The sequence below is a fragment of the Triticum urartu genome, chromosome 3A (assembly GCF_056163025.1).
Source record: "Triticum urartu cultivar PI428250 chromosome 3A, HENAU_Tu73, whole genome shotgun sequence".
In the NCBI taxonomy this organism is placed as follows: domain Eukaryota; kingdom Viridiplantae; phylum Streptophyta; class Magnoliopsida; order Poales; family Poaceae; genus Triticum; species Triticum urartu.
This window is the reverse complement of record NC_141875.1, coordinates 223,695,756-223,708,918: the sequence shown is the minus strand read 5'-3', so window position 1 is coordinate 223,708,918 and position 13,163 is coordinate 223,695,756.

The following is a 13,163-nucleotide window of genomic DNA, read 5'->3' as shown; positions in this document are numbered from 1 at the left end:
GTCGTCTCTCCGTTGATCACCTCATCACCACTCGACCGCTCCGCTCGTCGCCACTCGGTTGATCACCTCATCACCACTGGCCCGCCCCGTGCGTCGTCACTCGGTTGGTCACCGCATCACCACTCGGCCGCAACAAGCGTCGCCAATTGGTTGGTCACCTCATCACCACCCGTCCGCTCCGCGCGTCGCCACTCGGTTGGTCACCTCATCAACACTCGGCCGCTCCACGCGTCGCCACTCGGTTGATCACCTCATCACCACTGGCCCGCCCCATGCGTCGTCACTCGGTTGGTCACCTCATCACCACTCGGCCGCTCCAACCATCGCCACTTGGTTGGTCACCTCATCACCACCCGTCCGCTCCGCGCGTCGCCACTCAGTTGGTCACCTCATCACCACTCGACCGCTCAGCTGGTCGCCACTTGATTGGTCACCTCATCACCATTCGGCCGCCCCGCGCGTCGTCTCTCGGTTGAGCACCTCATCACCACTCGGCCGCACCACGCGTCGCCACTCGGTTGATCACCTCATCACCACTGGCCCGCCCCGTGCGTCATCACTCGGTTGGTCACCTCATCACCACTCGGCCACTCCAAGCGTCGCCAATTGGTTGGTCACCACATCACCACCCGTCCGCTCCGCGCGTCGCCACTCGGTTGGTCACCTCATCTCCATTCGGCCGCTCCGGTCGTCGCCACTCGGTTGGTCACCTCATAACCATTCGGCCGCTCCGCGCGTCGCCACTCGGTTGGTCACCTCATCAGCATTCGGCCGCTCCGGTCGTCGCCACTCGGTTGGTCACCTCATCACCACTAGCCGCTTCGCGCGTCGCCAAATGGTTGGTCGCCTCATCACCACTCGGCCGCCCCGCGCATTGCCTCTCGGTTGGTCACCTCATCAACACTCCGCCACTCCGCGCGTTGCCACTCGGGGGCCTCGCCACTCGGTTGGTCACCTCATAACCATTCGGCCGCTCCGCGCATCGCTACTTGATTGGTCACGTCATCACCACTCGGCCGCCCCGCGCGTTGCCTCTCGGTTGGTTACCTCATCACCACTCGGCCGCTCCCCGCGTCGCCACTCGGTTGGTCACCTCATCACCACTCGGCCGTTCCGCGCGTCACCACTCGGTTGATCACCTCATCACCTCTATGCCGCCCCGCGTATCCCCACTGGGTTGGTCACCTCATCACCACTCGACCGCTCCGCGCGTCGCCACTTGGTTGGTCACCTCATCACCAGTCGGCCGCTCCACGCGTGGGAACTTTGTTGGTCACCTCATCACCACTCGGCCGCTCCGCCCGTCGCCACTCGGTTGGTCGCCTCATCACCACTCGGACACTCCGCGCGTCGCCACTCGGTTGGTCCCCTATCACCATTCGTCCCCTCCGTGCGTCGCCACTCGGTTGGTCACCTCTGCTTCGCGCGTCGTCACTTGGTTGGCCACCTCATCACCACTCGGTCGCCCTGCGCATCGCCTCTCGGTTGGTCACCTCATCACCACTCGGCCGCTCTGCGCATCGCCACCCGGTTGGTCACCTCATCACCACTCGGTCGCCCGGGTGTCGCCACTCAGTTGGTCACCTCATCACCACTCGGCCTCTCCGCCCGTCGCCTGTGGGTTGGTCACCTCATCATCACTCGACCGCTCCGCGCGTCGCCGCTCGGTTGACCGCCTCGTCACCTCTCGGCCGCCCCACGCGTCGCCACTCGGTTGGTCACCTCATCACCACTCGGCCGCTCCGCGCGTCGCCACTTGGTTGGTCACCTCATCACCACTCGGCCGCTCCGCGCGCCGCCACTCGGTTGGTCACCTCATCACCACTGGCCGCTTCGCGCGTCGCCAAACGGTTGGTCGCCTCATCACCACTCGGCCGCCCCGCGTGTTGCCTCTCGGTTGGTCACCTCATCACCACTCCGCCGCTCCGCGCGTCGCCACTCGGGGGCCTCGCCACTCGGTTGGTCACCTCATAACCATTCGGCCGCTCCGCGCATCGCTACTTGATTGGTCACGTCATCACCACTCGTCCGCCCCGCGCGTTGCCTCTCGGTTGGTTACCTCATCACCACTCGGCCGCTCCGCGCGTCGCCACTCAGTTTGTCACGTCATCACCACTCGGCCGCTCCGCGCGTCGCCACACGGTTGGTCATCTCATCACCACTCGGCTCCGCGCGTCGCCACTCGGTTGGTCACCTCATCACCACTCTGCCGCGACGCGCGTCGCCGCTTGGTTGGTCACCTCATCACCACTCGGCCGCTCTGGGCGTCGCCACTCGGTTGGTCACCTCATAACCATTCAGCCGCTCCGCGAGTCGCCACTTGATTGGTCACCTCATCACCATTCGGCCGCCCCGCGCGTCGTATCTTGGTTGATCACCTCATCACCACTCGCCGCTCCGCGCGTCGCCACACGGTTGATCACCTCATCACCACTCGGCCGCCCCGTGCATCGCGACTCAGTTGGTGACCTCATCACCATTCGGCCGCACTGCGCAATGCCACTTGGTTGGTCACCTCATCACCACTTGGCCACCCCAAGAGTCGCATTGGTTGGTCACGTCATCACCATCCAGCCACACCGCGCATCGCCACTTGGTTGGTCACCTCATCACCACTCGGCCGCCCAGCGCGTTGCCTCTCGGTTCGTCACCTCATCACCACTCGGCCGCTCCGCGCGTCGCCACTTGATTGGTCACCTCATCACCACTCGACCGCTCCGCGCGCCGCCACTCGGCTGGTCAGCTCATAACCATTCGGCCGCTCCGCGGGTCGCCACTTGATTGGTCACCTCATCACCATTCGGCCGCCCCGCGCGTCGTCTCTCCGTTGATCACCTCATCACCACTCGACCGCTCCGCTCGTCGCCACTTGGTTGATCACCTCATCACCACTGGCCCGCCCCGTGCGTCGTCACTCGGCTGGTCACCTCATCACCACTGGCCCGCCCCGCGCGTCGTCTCTCGGTTGATCACCTCATCACCACTCGACCACTCCGCGCGTCGCCACTCGGTTGATCACCTCATCACCACTGGCCCGCCCCATGCGTCGTCACTTGGTTCGTCACCTCATCACCACTCGGCCGCTCCAAGCGTCGCCACTTGGTTGGTCACCTCATCACCACACGGCCGCTCCGCGCGGCGCCACTCAGTTGGTCACCTCATCAACACTCAACCGCTCCGGGCGTCGCCCCTCTGTTGGTCACCTCATCACCACCCGTCGGCTCCGCGCGTCGCCACTCGGTTGGTCACCTCATCACCACTCGGCCGCTCCACGCGTCGCCACTCGGTTGATCACCTCATCACCACAGGCCCGCCCCGTGCGTCGTCACTCGGTTGGTCACCTCACCACCACTCGACCACTCCGTGCGTCGCCACTCGGTTGATCGCCTCGTCACCTCTCGGCCGCCCCATGCGTCGCCACTCCGTTGGTCACCTCATCACCACTCGACGGCTCCACACGTCGGCACTCGATTGGTCACCTCATCACCACTCGGCCGCTCCTGCGCCGCCACTCGGTTGGTCACCTCATCACCACTGGCCGCTTGGCGCGTCGCCAATCGGTTGGTCGCCTCATCACCACTCGGCCGCCCAGCGCGTTGCCTCTCGGTTGGTCAGCTCATCACCACTCGGCCGCTTCGCGCGTCGCCACTTGGGGGCCTCGCCACTCTGTTGGTCACCACATAACCATTCGGCTGCTCCGCGCGTCGCTACTTGATTGGTCACGTCATCACCACTCGGCCGCCCCGCGCGTTGCCTCTCGGTTGGTTACGTCATCACCACTCGGCCGCTCCCCGCGTCGCCACTCGGTTGGTCACCTCATCACCACTCGGCCGTTCCGCGCTTCACCACTCGGTTGATCACCTCATCACCTCTCTGCCGCCCCGCGTATCCCCACTGGGTTGGTCACCTCATCACCACTCGGCCGCTCCGTGCGTCCCCACTTGGTTGGTCACCTCATCACCACTCGGCCGCTCCGCGCGTCGCAACTTGGTTGGTCACCTCATCACCACTCGGACGCTCCGCCTGTCGCCACTCGGTTGGTCGCCTCATCACCACTCGGACACTCCGCGCGTCGCCACTCGGTTGGTCACCTATCACCATTCGTCCCCTCTGTGCGTCGCCACTCGGTTGGTCACCTCTGCTCCGCGCGTCGTCACTTGGTTGGCCACCTCATCACCACTCGGTCGCCCTGCGCATCGCCTCTCGGTTGGTCACCTCATCACCACTCGGCCGCTCTGCGCATCGCCACTCGGTTGGTCACCTCATCACCACTCGGTCGCCCGGGTGTCGCCACTCGGTTGGTCACCTCATCACCACTCGGCCTCTCCGCCCGTCGCCTCTCGGTTGGTCACCTCATCATCACACAACCGCTCCGCGCGTCGCCGCTCGGTTGATCGCCTCGTCACCTCTCGGCCGCCCCAAGCGTCGCCACTCGGTTGTTCACCTCATCACCACTCGGCCGCTCCGCGCGTCGCCACTCGATTGGTCACCTCATCACCACTCGGCCGCTCCGCGCGCCGCCACTCGGTTGGTCACCTCATCACCACTGACCGCGTCGCGTGTCGCCAAACGGTTGGTCGCCTCATCACCACTCGGCCGCCCCGCGTGTTGCCTCTCGGTTGGTCACCTCATCACCACTCCTCCGCTCCGCGCGTCGCTACTCGGGGGCCTCGCCACTCGGTTGGTCACCTCATAACCATTCGGCCGCTCCGCGCGTCGCTACTTGATTGGTCACGTCATCACCACTCGTCCGCCCCGCGCGTTGCCTCTCGGTTGGTTACCTCATCACCACTCGGCCGCTCCGCGCGTCGCCACTCAGTTTTTCACGTCATCACCACTCGGCCGCTCCGCGCATCGCCACACGGTTGGTCATCTCATCACCACTCGGCTCCGCGCGTCGCCACTCGGTTGGTCACCACATCACCACTCTGCCGTGACGCGCGTCGCCACTTGGTTGGTCACCTCATCACCACTCGGCCGCTCTGGGCGTCGCCACTCGGTTGGTCACCTCATAACCATTCAGCCGCTCCGCGAGTCGCCACTTGATTGGTCACCTCATCACCATTCGGCCGTCCCGCGTGTCGTATCTTGGTTGATCACCTCAGCACCACTCAGCCGCTCCGCGCGTCGCCACATGGTTGATCACCTCATCACCACTGGGCCGCCCCGTGCATCGCCACTCAGTTGGTGACCTCATCACCATTCGGCCGCCCAAAGAGTAGCATTCGGTTGGTCACCTCATCACCATTTAGCCGCACTGCGCATTGCCACTTGGTTGGTCACCTCATCACCACTTGGCCACCCCAAGAGTCGCATTGGTTGGTCACCTCATCACCATCCAGCCACACCGCGCATCGCCACTTGGTTGGTCACCTCATCACCACTCGGCCGCCCAGCGCGTTGCCTCTCGGTTCGTCACCTCATCACCACTCGGCCGCTCCGCGCGTCGCCACTTGATTGGTCACCTCATCACCACTCGACCGCTCCGCGCGCCGCCACTCGGCTGGTCACCTCATAACCATTCGGCCGCTCCGCGGGTCGCCACTTGATTGGTCACCTCATCACCATTCGGCCGCCCCGCGCGTCGTCTCTCCGTTGATCACCTCATCACCACTCGACCGCTCCGCTCGTCGCCACTTGGTTGATCACCTCATCACCACTGGCCCGCCCCGTGCGTCGTCACTCGGCTGGTCACCTCATCACCACTGGCCCGCCCCGCGCGTCGTCTCTCGGTTGATCACCTCATCACCACTCGACCGCTCCGCGCGTCGCCACTCGGTTGATCACCTCATCACCACTGGCCCGCCCCATGCGTCGTCACTTGGTTCGTCACCTCATCACCACTCGGCCGCTCCAAGCGTCGCCACTTGGTTGGTCACCTCATCACCACACGGCCGCTCCGCGCGGCGCCACTCAGTTGGTCACCTCATCAACACTCGACCGCTCCGGGCGTCGCCCCTCTGTTGGTCACCTCATCACCACCCGTCGGCTCCGCGCGTCGCCACTCGGTTGGTCACCTCATCACCACTCGGCCGCTCCACGCGTCGCCACTCGGTTGATCACCTCATCACCACTGGCCCGCCCCGTGCGTCGTCACTCGGTTGGTCACCTCATCACCACTCGACCACTCCGTGCGTCGCCACTCGGTTGATCGCCTCGTCACCTCTCGGCCGCCCCATGCGTCGCCACTCCGTTGGTCACCTCATCACCACTCGACGGCTCCACACGTCGGCACTCGATTGGTCACCTCATCACCACTCGGCCGCTCCTGCGCCGCCACTCGGTTGGTCACCTCATCACCACTGGCCGCTTGGCGCGTCGCCAATCGGTTGGTCGCCTCATCACCACTCGGCCGCCCAGCGCGTTGCCTCTCGGTTGGTCAGCTCATCACCACTCGGCCGCTTCGCGCGTCGCCACTTGGGGGCCTCGCCACTATGTTGGTCACCACATAACCATTCGGCTGCTCCGCGCGTCGCTACTTGATTGGTCACGTCATCACCACTCGGCCGCCCCGCGCGTTGCCTCTCGGTTGGTTACGTCATCACCACTCGGCCGCTCCCCGCGTCGCCACTCGGTTGGTCACCTCATCACCACTCGGCCGTTCCGCGCTTCACCACTCGGTTGATCACCTCATCACCTCTCTGCCGCCCCGCGTATCCCCACTGGGTTGGTCACCTCATCACCACTCGGCCGCTCCGCGCGTCCCCACTTGGTTGGTCACCTCATCACCACTCGGCCGCTCCGCGCGTCGCAACTTGGTTGGTCACCTCATCACCACTCGGACGCTCCGCCCGTCGCCACTCGGTTGGTCGCCTCATCACCACTCGGACACTCCGCGCGTCGCCACTCGGTTGGTCACCTATCACCATTCGTCCCCTCCGTGCGTCGCCACTCGGTTGGTCACCTCTGCTCCGCGCGTCGTCACTTGGTTGGCCACCTCATCACCACTCGGTCGCCCTGCGCATCGCCTCTCGGTTGGTCACCTCATCACCACTCGGCCGCTCTGCGCATCGCCACTCGGTTGGTCACCTCATCACCACTCGGTCGCCCGGGTGTCGCCACTCGGTTGGTCACCTCATCACCACTCGGCCTCTCCGCCCGTCGCCTCTCGGTTGGTCACCTCATCATCACACAACCGCTCCGCGCGTCGCCGCTCGGTTGATCGCCTCGTCAGCTCTCGGCCGCCCCATGCGTCGCCACTCGGTTGTTCACCTCATCACCACTCGGCCGCTCCGCGCGTCGCCACTCGATTGGTCACCTCATCACCACTCGGCCGCTCCGCGCGCCGCCACTCGGTTGGTCACCTCATCACCACTGACCGCGTCGCGTGTCGCCAAACGGTTGGTCGCCTCATCACCACTCGGCCGCCCCGCGTGTTGCCTCTCGGTTGGTCACCTCATCACCACTCCTCCGCTCCGCGCGTCGCTACTCGGGGGCCTCGCCACTCGGTTGGTCACCTCATAACCATTCGGCCGCTCCGCGCGTCGCTACTTGATTGGTCACGTCATCACCACTCGTCCGCCCCGCGCGTTGCCTCTCGGTTATTTACCTCATCACCACTCGGCCGCTCCGCGCGTCGCCACTCAGTTTTTCACGTCATCACCACTCGGCCGCTCCGCGCGTCGCCACACGGTTGGTCATCTCATCACCACTCGGCTCCGCGCGTCGCCACTCGGTTGGTCACCACATCACCACTCTGCCGTGACGCGCGTCGCCACTTGGTTGGTCACCTCATCACCACTCGGCCGCTCTGGGCGTCGCCACTCGGTTGGTCACCTCATAACCATTCAGCCGCTCCGCGAGTCGCCACTTGATTGGTCACCTCATCACCATTCGGCCGTCCCGCGTGTCGTATCTTGGTTGATCACCTCATCACCACTCGGCCGCTCCGCGCGTCGCCACATGGTTGATCACCTCATCACCACTGGGCCGCCCCGTGCATCGCCACTCAGTTGATGACCTCATCACCATTCGGCCGCCCAAAGAGTAGCATTCGATTGGTCACCTCATCACCATTTAGCCGCACGCGCATTGCCACTTGGTTGGTCACCTCATCACCACTTGGCCACCCCAAGAGTCGCATTGGTTGGTCACCTCATCACCATCCAGCCACACCGCGCATCGCCACTTGGTTGGTCACCTCATCACCACTCGGCCGCCCAGCGCGTTGCCTCTCGGTTCGTCACCTCATCACCACTCGGCCGCTCCGCGCGTCGCCACTTTATTGGTCACCTCATCACCACTCGGCCGCCCCGCGTGTCGTCTCTCGGTTGATCACCTCATCACCACTCGGCCGCTCCACGCGTCGCCACTCGGTTGATCACCTCATCACCACTGGCCCGCCCCGTGCGTCGTCACTCGGTTGGTCACCGCATCACCACTCGGCCGCTCCAAGCGTCGCCAATTGGTTGGTCACCTCATCACCACCCGTCCGCTCCGCGCGTCGCCACTCGGTTGGTCACCTCATCACCACCCATCCGCTCCGCGCGTCGCCACTCGGTTGGTCACCTCATCACCACTCGGCCGCTCCACGCGCCGCCACTCGGTTGATCACCTCATCACCACTGGCCCGCCCCGTGCGTCGTCACTCGGTTGGTCACCTCATCACCACTCGGCCGCTCCAAGCGTCGCCACTTGGTTGGTCACCTCATCACCACTCGACCGCTCAGCTGGTCGCCACTTGATTAGTCACCTCATCACCATTCGGCCGCCCCGCGCGTCGTCTCTCGGTTGATCACCTCATCACCACTCGGCCGCTCCACGCGTCGCCACTCGGTTGATCACCTCATCACCACTGGCCCGCCCCGTGCGTCGTCACTCGGTTGGTCACCTCATCACCACTCGGCCGCTCCAAGCGTCGCCAATTGGTTGGTCACCTCATCACCACCCGTCCGCTCCGCGCGTCGCCACTCGGTTGGTCACCTCATCTCCATTCGGCCGCTCCGGTCGTCGCCACTCGGTTGGTCACCCCATAACCATTCGGCCGCTCCGCGCGTTGCCACTCGGTTGGTCACCTCATCAGCATTCGGCCGCTCCGGTCGTCGCCACTCGATTGGTCACCTCATCACCACTAGCCGCTTCGCGCGTCGCCAAACGGTTGGTCGCCTCATCACCACTCGGCCGCCCCGCGCATTGCCTCTCGGTTGGTCACCTCATCAACACTCCGCCACTCCGCGCGTTGCCACTCGAGGGCCTCGCCACTCGGTTGGTCACCTCATAACCATTCGGCCGCTCTGCTCATCGCTACTTGATTGGTCACGTCATCACCACTCGGCCGCCCCACGCGTTGCCTCTCGGTTGGTTACCTCATCACCACTCGGGCGCCCCGCGCGTTGCCTCTCGGTTGGTCACCTCATCACCACTCCGCCGCTCCGCGCGTCGGCACTCGGGGGCCTCGCCATTCGGTCGGTCACCTCATAACTATTCGGCCGCTCCATGCGTCGCTACTTGATTGGTCACGTCATCACCACTCAGCCGCCCTGCGCGTTGCCTCTCGGTTGGTTACCTCATTACCACTCGGCCGCTCCGCGCGTCGCCACTCGGTTGGTCACCTCATCACCACTCGGCCGATCCGCGCGTCGCCACTCGGTTGGTCATCTCATCACCACTCGGCTCCGCGCGTCGCCACTCGGTTGGTCACCTCATCACCACTCGGCCGCTCTGGGCGTCGCCACTCGGTTGGTCACTTCATAACCATTCCGCCGCTCCGCGAGTCGCCACTTGATAGGTCACCTCATCACCATTCGGCCGTCCCGCCCATCGTATCTTGGTTGATCACCTCATCACCACTCGGCCGCTCCGCGCGTCGCCACTCAATTGGTCACCTCATTACCACTCGGCCGCTCCGCGCGCCGCCACTCGGTTGGTCACCTCATAACCATTCGGCCGCTCCGCGGGTCGCCACTTGATTGGTCACCTCATCACCATTCGGCCGCCCCGCGCGTCGTCTCTCGGTTGATCACCTCATCACCACTCGACCACTCCGCTCGTTGCCACTTGGTTGATCACCTCATCACCACTGGCCCGCCCCGTGCGTCGTCACTCGGTTGGTCACCTCATCACCACTGGCCCGCCCCGCGCGTCGTCTCTCGGTTGATCACCTCATCACCACTCGCCCGCCCCGCGCGTCGTCTCTCGGTTGATCACCTCATCACCACACGACCGCTCCGCGCGTCGCCACTCGGTTGATCACCTCATCACCACTGGCCCGCCCCATGCGTCGTCACTTGGTTCGTCACCTCATCCCCACTCGGCCGCTCCAAGCGTCGCCACTTGGTTGGTCACCTCATCACCACCCGGCCGCTCCACGCGTCGCCACTCAGTTGGTCACCTCATCAACACTCGACCGCTCCGGGCGTCGCCCCTCGGTTGGTCACCTCATCACCACTCGGCCGCTCTATGCATCGCCACTCAGTTGGTCACCTCATCACCACTCTGCCACCCGGGCGTCGCCACTCCGTTGGTCACCTCATCACCACTCGGCCGCTCCGCCCGTCGCCTCTGGGTTGGTCACCTCATCACCACTCGACCGCTCCGTGCGTCGCCACTCGGTTGATCGCCTCGTCACCTCTCGGCCGCCCCACGCGTCGCCACTCCGTTGGTCACCTCATCACCACTCGACCGCTCCACACGTCGGCACTCGATTGGTCACCTCATCACCACTCGGCCGCTCCCGCGCCGCCACTCGGTTGGTCACCTCATCACCACTGGCCGCTTGGCGCGTCGCCAATCGGTTGGTCGCCTCATCACCACTCTGCCGCCCCGCGCGTTGCCTCTCGGTTGGTCAGCTCATCACCACTCGGCCGCTTCGCGCGTCGCCACTTGGGGGCCTCGCCACTCTGTTGGTCACCACATAACCATTCGGCCGCTCCGCGCGTCGCTACTTGATTGGTCACGTCATCACCACTCGGCCGCCCCGGGCGTTGCCTCTCGGTTGGTTACGTCATCACCACACGGCCGTTCCGCGCGTCACCACTCGGTTGATCACCTCATCACCTCTCTGCCGCCCCGCGTATCCCCACTGGGTTGGTCACCTCATCACCACTCGGCCGCTCCGCGCGTCGCCACTTGGTTGGTCACCTCATCACTAGTCGGCCGCTCCGCGCGTCGCAACTTGGTTGGTCACCTCATCACCACTCGGCCGCTCCGCCCGTCGCCACTCGGTTGGTCGCCTCATCACCACTCGGACACTCCGCGCGTCGCCACTCGGTTGGTCACCTATCACCATTCGTCACCTCCGTGCGTCACCACTCGGTTGGTCACCTCTGCTCCGCGCGTCGTCACTTGGTTGGCCACCTCATCACCACTCGGTCGCCCCACGCGTCGCCTCTCGGATGGTCACCTCATCACCACTCGGCCGCTCTGCGCATCGCCACTCGGTTGGTCACCTCATCACCACTCGGTCGCTCGGGTGTCGCCACTCGGTTGGTCACCTCATCACCACTCGGCCTCTCCGCACGTCGCCTCTCGGATGGTCACCTCATCATCACTCGACCGCTCCGCGCGTCGCCGCTCGGTTGATCGCCTCGTCACCTCTCGGCCGCCCCACGCGTCGCCACTCGGTTGGTCACCTCATCACCACTCGGCCGCTCCGCGCGTCGCCACTCGATTGGTCACCTCATCACCACTCGGCCGCAACGCGCGCCGCCACTCGGTTGGTCACCTCATCACCACTGGCCGCTTCGCGCGTCGCCAAACGGTTGGTCGCCTCATCACCACTCGGCCGCCCCGCGTGTTGCCTCTCGGTTGGTCACCTCATCACCACTCCGCCGCTCCGCGCGTCGCCACTCGGGGGCCTCACCACTCGGTTGGTCACCTCATAACCATTCGGCCGCTCCGCGCGTCGCTACTTGATTGGTCACGTCATCACCACTCGTCCGCCCCGCGCGTTGCCTCTCGGTTGGTTACCTCATCACCACTCGGCCGTCCCGCGCGTCGTATCTTGGTTGATCACCTCATCACCACTCGGCCGCTCCGCGAGTCGGCACTCGGTTGGTCATCTCATCACCACTCGGCTCCGCGCGTCGCCACTCGGTTGGTCACCTCATCACCACTCTGCCGCGACGCGCGTCGCCACTTGGTTGGTCACCTCATCACCACTCGGCCGCTCTGGGCGTCGCCACTCGGTTGGTCACCTCATAACCATTCAGCCGCTCCGCGAGTCACCACTTGATTGGTCACCTCATCACCATTCGGCCGTCCCGCGCGTCGTATCTTGGTTGATCACCTCATCACCACTCGGCCGCTCCGCGCGTCGCCACACGGTTGATCACCTCATCACCACTGGGCCGCCCCGTGCATCGCCACTCAGTTGGTGACCTCATCACCATTCGGCAGCCCAAGGAGTAGCATTCAGTTGGTCACCTCATCACCATTCAGCCGCTGTGCGCATTGCCACTTGGTTGGTCACCTCATCACCACTTGGCCACCCCAAGAGTCGCATTGGTTGGTCACCTCATCACCATCCAGCCACACCGCGCATTGCCACTCGGTTCGTCACCTCATCACCACTCGGCCGCTCCGCGCGTCGCCACTTGATTGGTCACCTCATCACCACTCGACCGCTTCGCGCGCCGCCACTCGGTTGGTCACCTCATAACCATTCGGCCGCTCCGCTGGTCGCCACTTGATTGGTCACCTCATCACCATTCGGCCGCCCCGCGCGTCGTCTCTCAGTTGATCACCTCATCACCACTCGGCCGCTCCACGCGTCGCCACTCGGTTGATCACCTCATCACCACTGGCCCGCCCCGTGCGTCGTCACTCGGTTGGTCACCGCATCACCACTTGGCCGCTCCAAGCAACGCCAATTGGGTGGTCACCTCATCACCACCCATCCGCTCCGCGCGTCGCCACTCGGTTGGTCACCTCATCACCATTCGGCTGCCCAAAGAGTCGCATTCGGTTGGTCACCTCATCACCATTCAGTCGCACTATGCATTGCCACTTGGTTGGTCACCTCATCACCACTCGGCCGCCCAGCGCGTTGCCTCTCGGTTGGTGACCTCATCACCACTCGGTCACTCCGCGCGTCGCCACTCGCTTGGTCACCTCATCACCACTCGGCCACACCGCGCGCCGCGACTCGGTTGGTCACCTCATAACCATTCGGCCGCTCCGCGGGTCGCCACTTGATTGGTCACCTCATCACCATTCGGCCGCCC